Source organism: Panthera leo, chromosome C1 (assembly GCF_018350215.1).
Source record: "Panthera leo isolate Ple1 chromosome C1, P.leo_Ple1_pat1.1, whole genome shotgun sequence".
Classification (NCBI taxonomy): Eukaryota; Metazoa; Chordata; class Mammalia; order Carnivora; family Felidae; genus Panthera; species Panthera leo.
The window spans coordinates 78845019-78857669 of record NC_056686.1 but is presented as its reverse complement, the minus strand read 5'-3'; the positions used below and the strand labels follow the sequence as shown (position 1 = coordinate 78857669).

General features: G+C 40.6%; 1 pseudogene; it reads left to right on the top strand.

Moving 5' to 3' along the window:
- The first annotated feature begins 11491 nt into the window (after window positions 1-11491).
- On the top strand, window positions 11492-12368 carry LOC122225923 (annotated as a pseudogene).
- The last annotated feature ends 283 nt before the right edge of the window (window positions 12369-12651 follow it).

Below are 12651 nucleotides of genomic sequence, written 5' to 3'. Positions count from 1 at the left end.
GATAAAAACACCAGTAATTTGAGGACAGTGAGACAAATGCTATATTAGAGATATGTGCCTGGTGCATTGGGGGAACAGAATAGATTGCAGCATCCTGAAAGGCAACCCTTGAGTTTTTGAGAAGCAATTAAACAGAGGAAAAGATGGGGGTATATGATGGCCTTCTAGAGAGAAAAGAGCATGTAGAAAGACAAAGATGATTGGAGAACACTGCTACACCTTTGTGGAACTACAAATTTTTTAACATGGCTAATGTGGAGAACTATATAGGTAGCAGGAAGGCAGGTCAAGCTAGTAGGATGGGTGGGAGCTAGATGGTGAAGGGCTATAAATAGTGAAATAAGAAAATGACACTTGATCCCAAAATCTATGGGGAGTTATTGAAAGATTTCAAGCAAAGGAACAATAAAATTAGACTGTTTTAGAAGGATTACTCTGAGAGTAGTTGGATGTATTTGCCTTCATTACTGGATAGATGGTGGTGCCATTCCTAAAAAGGGCAAGTACAAGTGTAGGGAAGAAGATACCAAGTTCAGGTGTGTATTTTGAAGTTTGAAATACCTGGCCCAAATAGATCCTTCTCTCTTTCTCTCTCTCTCACTCTCTCGCTCTTTTTCTTGCCTTCTAATTTACATGCAATCTATCATGCCTTGTGAACCTATTAGCCTCTATTTTTGGTTTCATTTCCATTACTTTAAGAAAAATACCCTTGGATTAGAAAGGAATACATCAAAATGTTCCCAGTGGCTGTCTTTGTGGTGGGATTATATGACTTTAAAGAAAATACTTTTCAGTATTTCTCAGAGTGAGCATTTTACATGCATCTCAAGACTCAATACCCTCAATTCTAACTGCCTGAGATGGTGTCATTTCAGAGCCAGTATTTTTTCCCCTAAACATGGCATCTTCTTGAGTAATTTTAAGTAAATGCCAAATTTTTTTACTCATCAATTAAATTTAAAAATTTTACCATTTAATTGTTTTTGGTTATACTTTAAATTTCTTATCAACACCTTACCACAATCTTGCAATCATTTGCTTATCAGTCTTTGAATACCTCTGTGGAAAAAGTCTGGTCTTGTTCATCTTAGTAGACCCAAGACCTAAATATCCAGCAGAAATATATTTACTAAACACTTACTGAATTGGAATGTGTAATATGCATCTTCGTATTCCTAGTGCCAAGCTCAGTGCCAATGCCCAATAAACATTAGTGGAGCTATATTTCAACTTTTGGCCAGTACTCTACCAAAGTCCTACATAATCACTGGGTGGCAAAAATAAATTTTCATTTTCTCAGACAGTATCTCTTTGTCACATTATGTGTGTGTGTATGTACCAAAACATTTTATACATACATATTTATATGTACACATACATGATTTTTTCTCTAATAGGTTTAAAGATCCTACTACCACTGTGCCTGTGAAAGACTGCTAAGTCAGAAAGCTTTTCTAATTTATTAGTGAGAAAACCAAGGCTGAAAGTTACCTAAGATTACGAGTACTGCAATTCTAGACATTGGTTCAAAAAACCCTCTTATTTATTTTATCAAATGTTTAAAAGCATAAGACTAAAACTCTTCTATTCTAAAACTCCATCTGGGTAGAACTATCGTGAGTGCTATGATCACTATATTCCTTTTGTAAGCCAAGTTTCTAATGCCATGTTCTAGATATTGTGATGTGTTCAGCATCATCCCCACAATTTTATTGTATTGCAGGGGCTGGGAAACCTAGGAATTTCCTTGGCCTCCCTAGCCAGCAGGAATCCTGTTCAGGATTCAGTCAACAGTGGGCATGTGCAAGAGACTGGAAAGCTAAAGGAAGGAAGAAAGAAACACTCTTCTAGCTCAGGCAGTGGTGGCACCAACTGAGCTGCACCCTCTTGTCATACAGTCAGTTCCTGGGACACCTGGGTAGCAGCTAAACATGGGCGTCTGGTAGTTTGCATCAACAGCATGGGGCAGGGAGCACAACTCCCTTAAGTCATGGGCAGTAATGGGGTCTTGCAGGAGTTGAATTCTGCAAACAACTGTAGGCTCCAGGGGAAGAAGCAGCTTCCTGTAGTTCCTCATAACTGGGTAACTTGACCTCCGTTAGCGCCTCCAGCCTTTCCAACAATTTTGTTACCTAATTTCCTGTGTTAAAACCCTCCTCACTTAAAATACCTTAAATAGCTTCCATTTTCTGATTAACTATGTAGCATAACATTTTATCTGATGTTCCCGGAACCAGAGAATGTGCTATGCTGGGAAAATTATTTTTCTAGATAAGCTTAAAACTTTCAGGACTAGGGGCACCTGGGTGGCTCAGTTGGTTAAGCTTCTGACTTTGGCTTAGGTCATGATCTCAAGGTCCACATGTTCGAGCCTCGCATCAGGCTCTGTGCTGACAGAACTGACAGGACTAAAATATCAATTGTCCTGAAAATTTTTATTAAGTGACCCATACATGATCCTTTCTTCCTAAACAGAATATTTAAAAGGCAATTTTTCTTCCTTTCCATTATTATCACCATTGGCTATTCACCGAGTATCTCCCCACATTGAAGCTCTAAGAGCAGGATGGTGGAGAACACCAGACTAAATTAGTACTGACCACAAGCAGATACTTAGAAGTTCAACTGCAAAAACCTTTACTACGACAGTTACTAGAGATATGGATGATGATGATATGATTACTGTCCCCTAGGTACTCTCACAGAAAAATATGCAAGCAAACAAATCATAATAAGGAACGATAAGATACAAAAACAGAAATATGTACCACAGGCACAGATTACATGAAGGAAATAAAGGGCTATTGACTGTACTTGAGGGTATCAGGGAAGGCTCTAGATGTAGGGTGAAATGTAAGCTGGATTTTTCAGTTTGAATATTTGACAGGAAACAATAAAAAAGCATTTCGGAGCAAAGAACAAGCATGTGCAAAGACAAGTGTGACAGCTAGTCTCTAAAGACAGCTCCCACTCCCAACATTTCATCCTCCTTCTGGATGCTTCTACATCCTCCTCCTGTATTCTCCCCCACTATCTGAAAGTAGAGCATGAAAACTTTTGAACTGAAATGGCATGAGGCAAAGAAGCAATTACTACTCATTTGTATGAAAAAATTTTTGAGCATTCCCAGACTCAAAAAATAACCTCCCTTAGGCTTTTCTGACACGTTAGGACACATCTTGCTAACAGATACACAAAATAAATGAGGATAAAGCAAAGATGCCCACAGACTCAGTTCAAAGCTATGGTGTTAATGCTGAGAGGCTGAGTGTAGTTTCCTGGGAAGGAGTTAGCAATTCTACTCTGCCGCTAGGCGTGCGTGCTGCCTCTATAAGGTTCTCTCTGCCAAACAAACACTGAATGCTATTTTCCCTTTCCACCTTTGTTCGTAAAAGCAAAACTCCTCTTCAAATTTCTTTTGGTAAGCGAAAACAGGTACTAATGCAGGTCTTTCGTAAAAGTGAGTGGTGTAACTTGAACTTTTGAAAAGCGAGAGATACCTGTATCCTCTCCCTGAAATAGCTCTGACCAATAGAATGTGGTGGCAGTAATGTTCTGGGACTTCTGAGCCCAAGGCTTAAGAGGACCTGCAGTTTCCGCTTCCTTCCCTTGGGAACACTCTGGAGCCACTCCTTCTTAGAATCCCACCATACTCTAAGAAGTTCAAGCCGCATGGAGAATCAAGGCATTGCAACTGACCATTCCAGCTGAGATCCCACCCGATGGTACCAACCACCAGCCAGGTGAGTGCGTTACCTTGGACATTTCATTCCAGTTGTGCCCTCCGATGACTGCGGCCTCAGACAACAGTATGTGAAGCGGAACCACTCAGCTAAGCCCAGCAAATTCACAGAACTGTGAGAAATAATGATTGTTGTTTTCAGCTGCTGAGTTTTAAGTGACTTCCTATGCAGTAATGAGGCTCCTGCACGAGTCAGTCGGCAGATGAGTGGAGGCTCCGAGAGAGTTCTCCTAGTTCCTCATTCCTGGGCAATATTGTCTGCCTTTCCTTTTGGTTCTTCCAGTTCTTCCTATAATTGTATTATCTAATTCCCTGTATTAAATCACTCTTTGCTTGAAATCCCTTGATTGCCTTCTGTTTTTCTGGTTAATTTTATAGTATAACATTTTGTTATCCTATATTCCTAGGACCAGAGAATGTGCTATGCCTGGAGTGGGTGTTGGCAGGGGAGGTTTTCTGATAATTTCAACCTTTTAGGTACTGAAATACCATATTCCTGAAAGGTTGTCTCTCAGGAGTAAAAGTCCTCTCTTTTTAAACATGGCACATGAAATGTAATAATTTCTTTTCTTTTCCATGACCATCATCATCAGATATTTATTGAATGCTTATATATTGTATGATAGCCCCAGGAGCAAATGGTATAGAGCATCAGGTGAAATGAGGGCTGACCACAGCAGATATTTACAAGTTCAACTAAAAAACTTTACCATATCAGTTGCCAGGGGTATTGAAATAATGATGATATGGTCCCTGTTCTCTGGCAGATCTCACTGTAATGCAAATAATTTGTAAACAAACAAATTATAGTATGGTATTATGGATTTGAAAATAGAAATATGTATCACAGGCGTAGATAGCCAGACAAAGAGTAACTATGCACTGAGGAATTAGGGAGAACTTTACCTTGGAGCTAAAATTTAAGCTGTGTCTTGTTGTATGGTTAGAAACTTGCCAGGCGAAGCGAAGAAAAGGTCAATCCAGGGTGGGGAAGAAGCACATGCAAAGGTAATAAAGTGTACAAGAGATGGCATTATACTGCCCATGTTTCAGTGCAATTGAGAAAATGTAGAAAAAGTTGAATCATGCTATGAAAGATACTTTATGTAATGCTTAGAGGAGTTTGGACTTAACACTATGATCACGGAGCAGAGGAGTCTCATAGTCATATTTGTGTTTTAGAGACACAACACTGTTAGCAATGTGAAGGAGGGATCATAACAAGGAGGGACTGGCAGCCAAGGCCAGTTAGGAGGCTACAGCAAGATTCAGGTGGGAACAATAGGCTGTGAAGTGAGGCTTATAGTTGCCCAACCTCCAAAACAGCATGACTAGAATACTGTAAAATAATTCCAACATTAAAGGTGGAGGCAGCACTCTCCCCAAGCCTTGTCTTCATATATTAATAGCTGTTGATTTATCTGTACCATTAAAAAACACATCCTTAACTTCAAAATTCTAAATAATGGTCCACAATTACCAGATTTTATTTCCTATTTGCATAATAGTAAGCTTGTTATTGGAATATAAACAAATAGGGGCCTTGTAATTAAATTCTTAAATTTGGGCTTGGTTGGGAGCTTACTCCGAAGAATTCCAAAATTCTGCAACATTTGGATAAGATGAAATTCTAGAAAACTGATTCCAGGTTATATTTTCCTATAGTCTTGGAAGTATTTTGATCAGAAGAAAAGTCTTATATAAAACCAACACAATAAATCAACTTTCTGAAATAGTTTAACAATATTTAATATTCTGCATAACACTGAATCATTTAGACAATAGTGGGCAGAAAGAGGAAGCCCAAAACCAGACATTACCTCTGCTTCCTTAGAGTGAGCTCTGTAATTATCTTGCAATAGCATGCAATTTTGCTATCCTCGGGAAGGCTTATAATTTTTTTAATGACTTCAAATAAAGATATAAAGATTCATCCCAGTATTCCCAGAGTACTTTTGGAGAGAAAGCAGAATGATCTAGTGGAAGAAACATAGTCCTTAGAACTACTTAGATTCTTTTTTTTTTAAATCTTCTGAAATGTTTGTTTTTGAGGGGGGGTGGTGGCGGGAGAGAGAGAGAGACAGTGCATGAGAAGGGGAGGGACAGAGAGAGAGAAGGAGGCACAGAATCCAAAGCAGGCTCCAGGCTCTGAGCTGTCAGCACAGAGTCAGACATGGGGCTTGAACCCATGAGCCATGAGATCATGATCTGAGCAGAAGTCAGAGGCTTAATGGACTGAGCCACCCAGGCTCCCTGGGGTTCAAATCCTGATGCCTCCACTTGCTAGATATTATATTACCTAATTTTTTTTTACATGTTTATTTATTTTGAGAGACAGACCACAGGCGAGGGAGGGGCAGAGAGAAAGGGAAACACAGAATCTGAAGCAGGCTCCAGGCTCTGAGCTATCAGCGCAGAACCCAAAGCAGGTCTTGAACTCACAAGCTGTGAGATCATGACCCGAGCCAAAGTCAGACACTTAACTGACTGAGCCACCCAGGCACCCCATATCTATTACTTTTAATGCTACACCTGTGTTACCAGCCTGCCACCCTTGACTCTCAATACCTACACCTCACAAAAGTGATGAGAAAATGAAATAACTCACGTAAGATCTAGTACAAGTGTCCCCTTCAGTCATGTAATATTTATCATATATTATAAACTGTTGTTGTATATGCATTTATACTATACTTCTTCCCTTGTTTCAATTCTCAATATATAGTTCTGTACACTCAAAAAAAAAAAAATGCTTCTTAGGGACAGATGTTTGTACACCTATGTCCCTAGCAGCATTATTCACAATAGCCAAAAGGTGGAAGCTACCCATTCATCAGTCAATGAGTAAACAAAATGTGATGTATACATACAATGGAATATTATCCAGCTGTAAAAAGGAATGAAGTTCTGATACATATTATAACATGGATGAACTTTCCAAGCTAAGTGAAGTAAGTCAGATACAAAAGGGCAAATACTTTATGATTCCACTTCTGTGAAGTACCTAGAATTGTTGAATTCAGAAATAGAAAGCAGAACTGTGGTTACCTGTGGCTGCAGGGAGAGAAGAATGGGAAATTACTATTTAATGGATACAGTATTTCAGTGTGGGATAATGAAAATGTTCTGGAGATAGTGGTGATGGTTGCACAACAATATCAATGTACTTAATGTCACTGAACCAAATACTTAAAAATGGTAAATTTTATATTTATATTTAACTACAATAAAAGCAATTTAAAAACATACTTGTTAAAAGATATACATAGTAATGAGATAGTATACCTGATCTAGCTTAAACTGGGTGTGGCTACGATCTCTGGGTGAAGAGCTGGACTAGAGTTCTAGGGGGAAGGTATCAGCAGATGTGAGGTCAAGAGCCCCCTTTAAGATTTTACTTTCTGCACAGAGGGAAGTGCAAGTGCACAAGTGGGGGAGGGGCAAAGAGCGAGGGAGTGAGAACCCCAAGCAGGCTCCGTGCCTGGGATCAAATCAAGAGAAGGACGCTTAACTGACGAAGCCACCCGGGTGCCCGCCTCAAAATATATTTTAATCCTGGGCCTATAATCTCCAAATTACTTTGTTTCTTTTTGTCTTTTTCAATTTAGACCACATGTTGCTTCCAAACAGAGGTTCAATTTCAGTCTTTCCCTGGTACCCTATTTTAAAAATAAAAACTTACATTTCTAAGGCAGTGGTTTTCAACAGAGGGTGATTTTGCACCCCTCCCAGGACATCTGGCAATGTCTGGAGGCATTTTTGGGTTGTCACAATGTGTGTGGGGGGTGTGCTACTGGCACCCAGTACATCTAAGCCAGGGATGCTGCTAAACTCCCCACAATGCACAGGATAGATAGCCTCTCACAACAAAGAATTAACTGACCCAAAATGTCAGTAACATTGAGACTGAGAATCCTAAATTCTGACAAATTAAGGAATTCTAAGGTGCTACTTATTTGATTGGTTTCTGGTAGAGATTGATTGTAAGTTAAAAGTTACCTCTTTTGCTTCCCTACTTTTCTCTTTTCACTTACATCTTTTATAGGAAAAAGCAAATCTAAGTATATATGTTAAAAGTAAGTTTTATTTTGAGGAAATAGGAGAAGGATTAGTGATGATGCTTTAACTACAAGGTGGATAGGTGAAAAGGAGGTTATTTATGTACCCATTCTCCTCACCCTGGCCAATCCTACCCATGATATTCTATGCTGTGGGGCAAGGTAAAAAATAGAGGGGTTTGGGCACACCTGGATGGCTCAGTCAGTTGAGTGTCAAACTTTTTTTTTTTTCTTAACATTTATTCATTTTTGAGAGAGAGAGCGTGCAAGTGGGGATGGGGCAGAGAGAGGGAAATGCAAAATCTGAATCAGGCTCCAGGCTTTGAGCTGTCAGGACAGAGCCAACGTGGGGTTCGAACCCACGGACTGTGAGATCATGACCTGAGCCGAATTCAGACACTTAACCAACTGGGCCACCCAGGTGCCCCAAGTTTCCAACTCCTGATTTCGGCTCAGGTCATGGTCCCATCCCAGGGTCATGGGATCCGCACTCAACGTGGAACCTGCTTAAGATTCTTTCCCTCTCTCTCTCTCTCTCTCTCTCTCTCTCTCTCTCCCTCTGCCCCTCTCCTTAGCTCATGCACATGCACTCTCTCTCTCTAATAAAAATTTTAAAAAATTTTATTTTAAAAAGAGGGGGCTGGGGCGCCTGGGTGGCTCAGTCGGTTAGGCGGCCGACTTCGGCTCAGGTCATGATCTTGCAGTCCGTGAGTTCTAGCCCCGTATCGGGCTCTGTGCTGATAGCTCAGAGCCTGGAGCCTGCTTCATATTCTGTGTCTCCCTCTCTCTGACCCTCCCCTGTTCATGCTCTGTCTCTCCCTGTCTCAAAAATAAATAAACGTTAAAAAAAAAAAATTAAAAAAAAAAAAAAAAAAAAGAGGGGCCAAGCTATTAGGGACAGGGAAGAAGAAAACAAACAAAATCCAAGTGAAGCCAGTGGAAGGCAGTGCCTATGCTATTTGGATTGGAGAATTCTTCTTGGTGGCCATTTGGGTATGAGGAAATATTTGTATTTCCAAAAAAGGTTATTAACAAAAACATTTTAATTCAATTAAAAATGTAAGCTATATGTTTTCCATAATTAAGCATTCTATTTATAAATTTGACATACTATTTATGATTACCTAAAACTTGCATTTTTTTCCTTTGGAGCAGTTCTCTGAGTGCATAATACCACTGTGTCTACAACGACAAATACTTTTGCTTTTTATTTTCCTCTTGTGTGATATTAAATAACAAGTATAACTCATTTGGTATAATTTAGGTATTTTGAGAAATTCATTAACACTGTCAGGCCTCTAGACTTTAGAGTAATTCATTATAATGGTACATATTAGAATAGTGCCCTCTTATAAGCACTTTGGAAAACTGACAATACATACTAAAACCAGTATGTGCATACCCCATGACCGAGTTACTCCACTCCCAGGTATACATTCAACAGAAGTGAGACATGTATAAGAATGTCTTCCATGGCATTATTCACAGTAGCCAAGAACTAGAAATTCCTCAAATACCCATCAATGGTAGAATGGATAAATTTTGGATATAATAAAAATGGTTAAATTAATAAAATACTATTCAGTAATGAGAATGAATGACTACAAATACATATGCTATGAATAAATCTCATTCTAGTAGGTTGAATAATGGCCTCCAAAAATATCCAGGATCTACTCCCTGGAACCTGTGAATGTTATCTTATATGGCAAAAGAGACTTTGATTCAAATAAGGATCTTGAAATGAGATTTTCCTGGATTATCCAGGTAGACCCTAAATGTAGAGGCAGAGGAAGATTTGACTATAGAAGAAAAGATGATGTGATGATGAAAGCAGAGGCTTTAAATACCAAGTAAGGGGCCACAAAGTACACAGGCAGCCACTGGAAGCTGAAAAAAGGCAAGGAAACAGATGCTCCACTCACAACCTTCAGATTTAGGAACGAATCCTGCTAATAGCTTCACTTTGGCCTACTAAACATAGTTGCAGGGGGTTACCTGGGTGGCTCAGTTAAGGTTAACATTTGACTCTTGATTTTGGCTCAGGTCATGATCATTCACTTGTGAGACACACTCCGCACTGGGCATGAAGCCTGATTAAGATTCTCTCACTCCCTCTCCCGCCATCCCTTTCCCACTTGCGCTCTCAAAAACAAACAAAAAACCAAAAACAAGTTTTGGACTTCTGATACCAGGACTGTTAAGAGAATAAATTTGTGTTGTTTTAAATCACTAATTTTGGGATAATTTGTTACAGTGGCAAAGGAAAAACAGTATATTCACAAATATGATGATGATCAAATAAGAGTATACTGGGGTGCTGAGTGACGTGGCAGTGGGTTAGCAGGCAGGCTGGCTGCAGTGCATGTTGCTGGGGGCCACTCCGGGGACTGGGAGCATGAGGCAGAGGGCAATGGAGCCAGGTCTGTGCCTGTACACCTACCATGGACTTCCTGGCCCATGGCTCAGACTCCAAGTATGATGGTGAGGGACTTGGAATGCTGCAGTGGCCCCCTCCCAGCCCCTGGCCACCTTAATTCCTGAGGAGGTTGGGGAGCAGCGAGGTTCATCGCAGCCCCTGAGTGAATTGGGCTGGATCTCTGCTTGAACCCAGACCTAGTGGCATAGTGCTGGGGTGGGGAGGGGCAGCAGGAGGGATGTTTGGAATCTGATATTCCAGCAGAACCCCAGGTGTTAAAATGACCCTACAACAGCTGATTTTGCCTTTTCAGTTGCAAACCAAATTACTGCTTGTTTCTTCACTGGAACACTTGAGCCATGTTCATGAATCCACTTCGTTCAAGACAGGTGTTTAAATTGCTTTGTCAGACCTTTATCAAAATGGCACTGCTGTCTTCTTTCACTTGTAGTGATGAGTTTAGCCCACCAAGACTACATCACAACAGAGTGACTGCTTTTTTTTTTTTTTGTAAGATTTTATTTTTAAGTAATCTGTAAAGATCACCCAACATGGGGCTTGAACTCACAGCCCCAAGATCAAGAGTCATGTGCTTTACCTACTGAGGCAGCCAGGCGCCCATAGCTATTGCTCATTTAATGAGGTCAGCTAAAGAAAGAATTCCTCAGGATCCCTGTGAGGATAGTTCTGATATCCAGATCAGATCAAGAGAAGTAGCTTGGAAGAACAAACCTCACATTACTTAAATGATTTAGAACAGTTTGCCCCCTTAGGAAAAGGTGGATATGGAAGAGTATACAAGTTCAGGAATAAATCAGATGGTCAGAATTTTGCAATCAAAATATGCTGAATAAGGGTGCAACTAAACAGATTACATAAAGGTACTATGGAAAGTGAAGGTGTTGTAGGCCATCATACTGCTTGGATAGTAGATGCTCATGTGGCCCAAATGCAAGATAGAATCTCTATTCAGTTGCCATCTCTGGAAGTGATCTCTAACCAGGAGGACAACAGAGATCAACATGATGTCAAAAATGATTAAAGTAATAGCTCATCCAGGGGCCCCTCGGTGGCTCAGTCGGTTAGGCATCCAACTGCAGCTCATGTCATAATCTCGCTGTCCGTGAGTTTGAGCCCCACGCTGGTCTCTGCGTGGACAGCTCCAAGCTTGGAGCCTGCCTCGGATTCTGTGTCTCCGTCTCTCTCTGCCCCTCTCCCACTCACACTGTCTCTTTCTCTCTCAAAAATAAACATTAAAAAAAAAAATCATCCATTATCCTTGCCAAATTCACCCCAGAAAAAGAAAACTCCTTAGGAGAAGCTGGCACTGAAAATCAGACTAATAGACTGATGAACTGTATCACCAATTTAGTCACAAAAGATGCCATTGAATTGGAATCATTTTATTCGAAGAGCTGACTTGTCTTCCAGATTGTTGAACATCAGCTGCCACTTATGCATGATTACAACTTAGAAGAGAATTTCACATCCATCGAGGAATCTTCTGAAGAAAACTTAAAACTTGATGGGGCAGGTATCACCTGATGCAGTGTCACCTGATGTTGCACATTCAGATCCACCTGTGTGAGCTCTCTTTGTAGGACTGGATAACTGAGTGAAACAGGCAGGGCCAGAATACATGGGCGAATGTACACACATCCTTATGTTAAGGCCAGTGTTGCAATAAAGATCTTATCAAGAATTGGTGGAAAGTGTATTTTACATTCATAACATAACAAACACCTGAAGTCCAGAAATATTTTTCTTCATGGCCCTCATCAGCAAGTAAAAATAGAAGACTCTGGGGGCGCCTGGGTGGCGCAGTCGGTTAAGCGTCCGACTTCAGCCAGGTCACGATCTCGCGGTCCGTGAGTTCGAGCCCCGCGTCAGGCTCTGGGCTGATGGCTCGGAGCCTGGAGCCTGTTTCCGATTCTGTGTCTCCCTCTCTCTCTGCCCCTCCCCCGTTCATGCTCTGTCTCTCTGTCCCAAAAATAAATAAAAAACGTTGAAAAAAAAAAAATTAAAAAAAAAAAAAAAAAAATAGAAGACTCTGGTCTGGCCTATACAGACATCATTCAGAATATGGACTGGATCAGGGCACCTAGGTGGCTCAGTCAGTTGGGTATCTGACTTCTACTCAGGTCATGATCTCACGGTTTGTGGGTTCGAGCCCCACATCGGGCTCTGTGCTGACAGCTAAGAGCCTGTAGCCTGCTTTGGATTCTGTGTCTCCCTCTCTCTCTGTCCCTCCCCTGCTCTCGTGCACTCTCTCAAAAATAAAATACACATTAAAAAATTAAAAAACAAACAAACAAAAAACCATGGACTGGATCAAGAGACATGGCAACAGAATACCAACATATACTTCCAGAGTGGGTACTTGTCTGTATGTACACTTAACCTGAAGAGTTGGAAGGATTTGAGCGTGACAC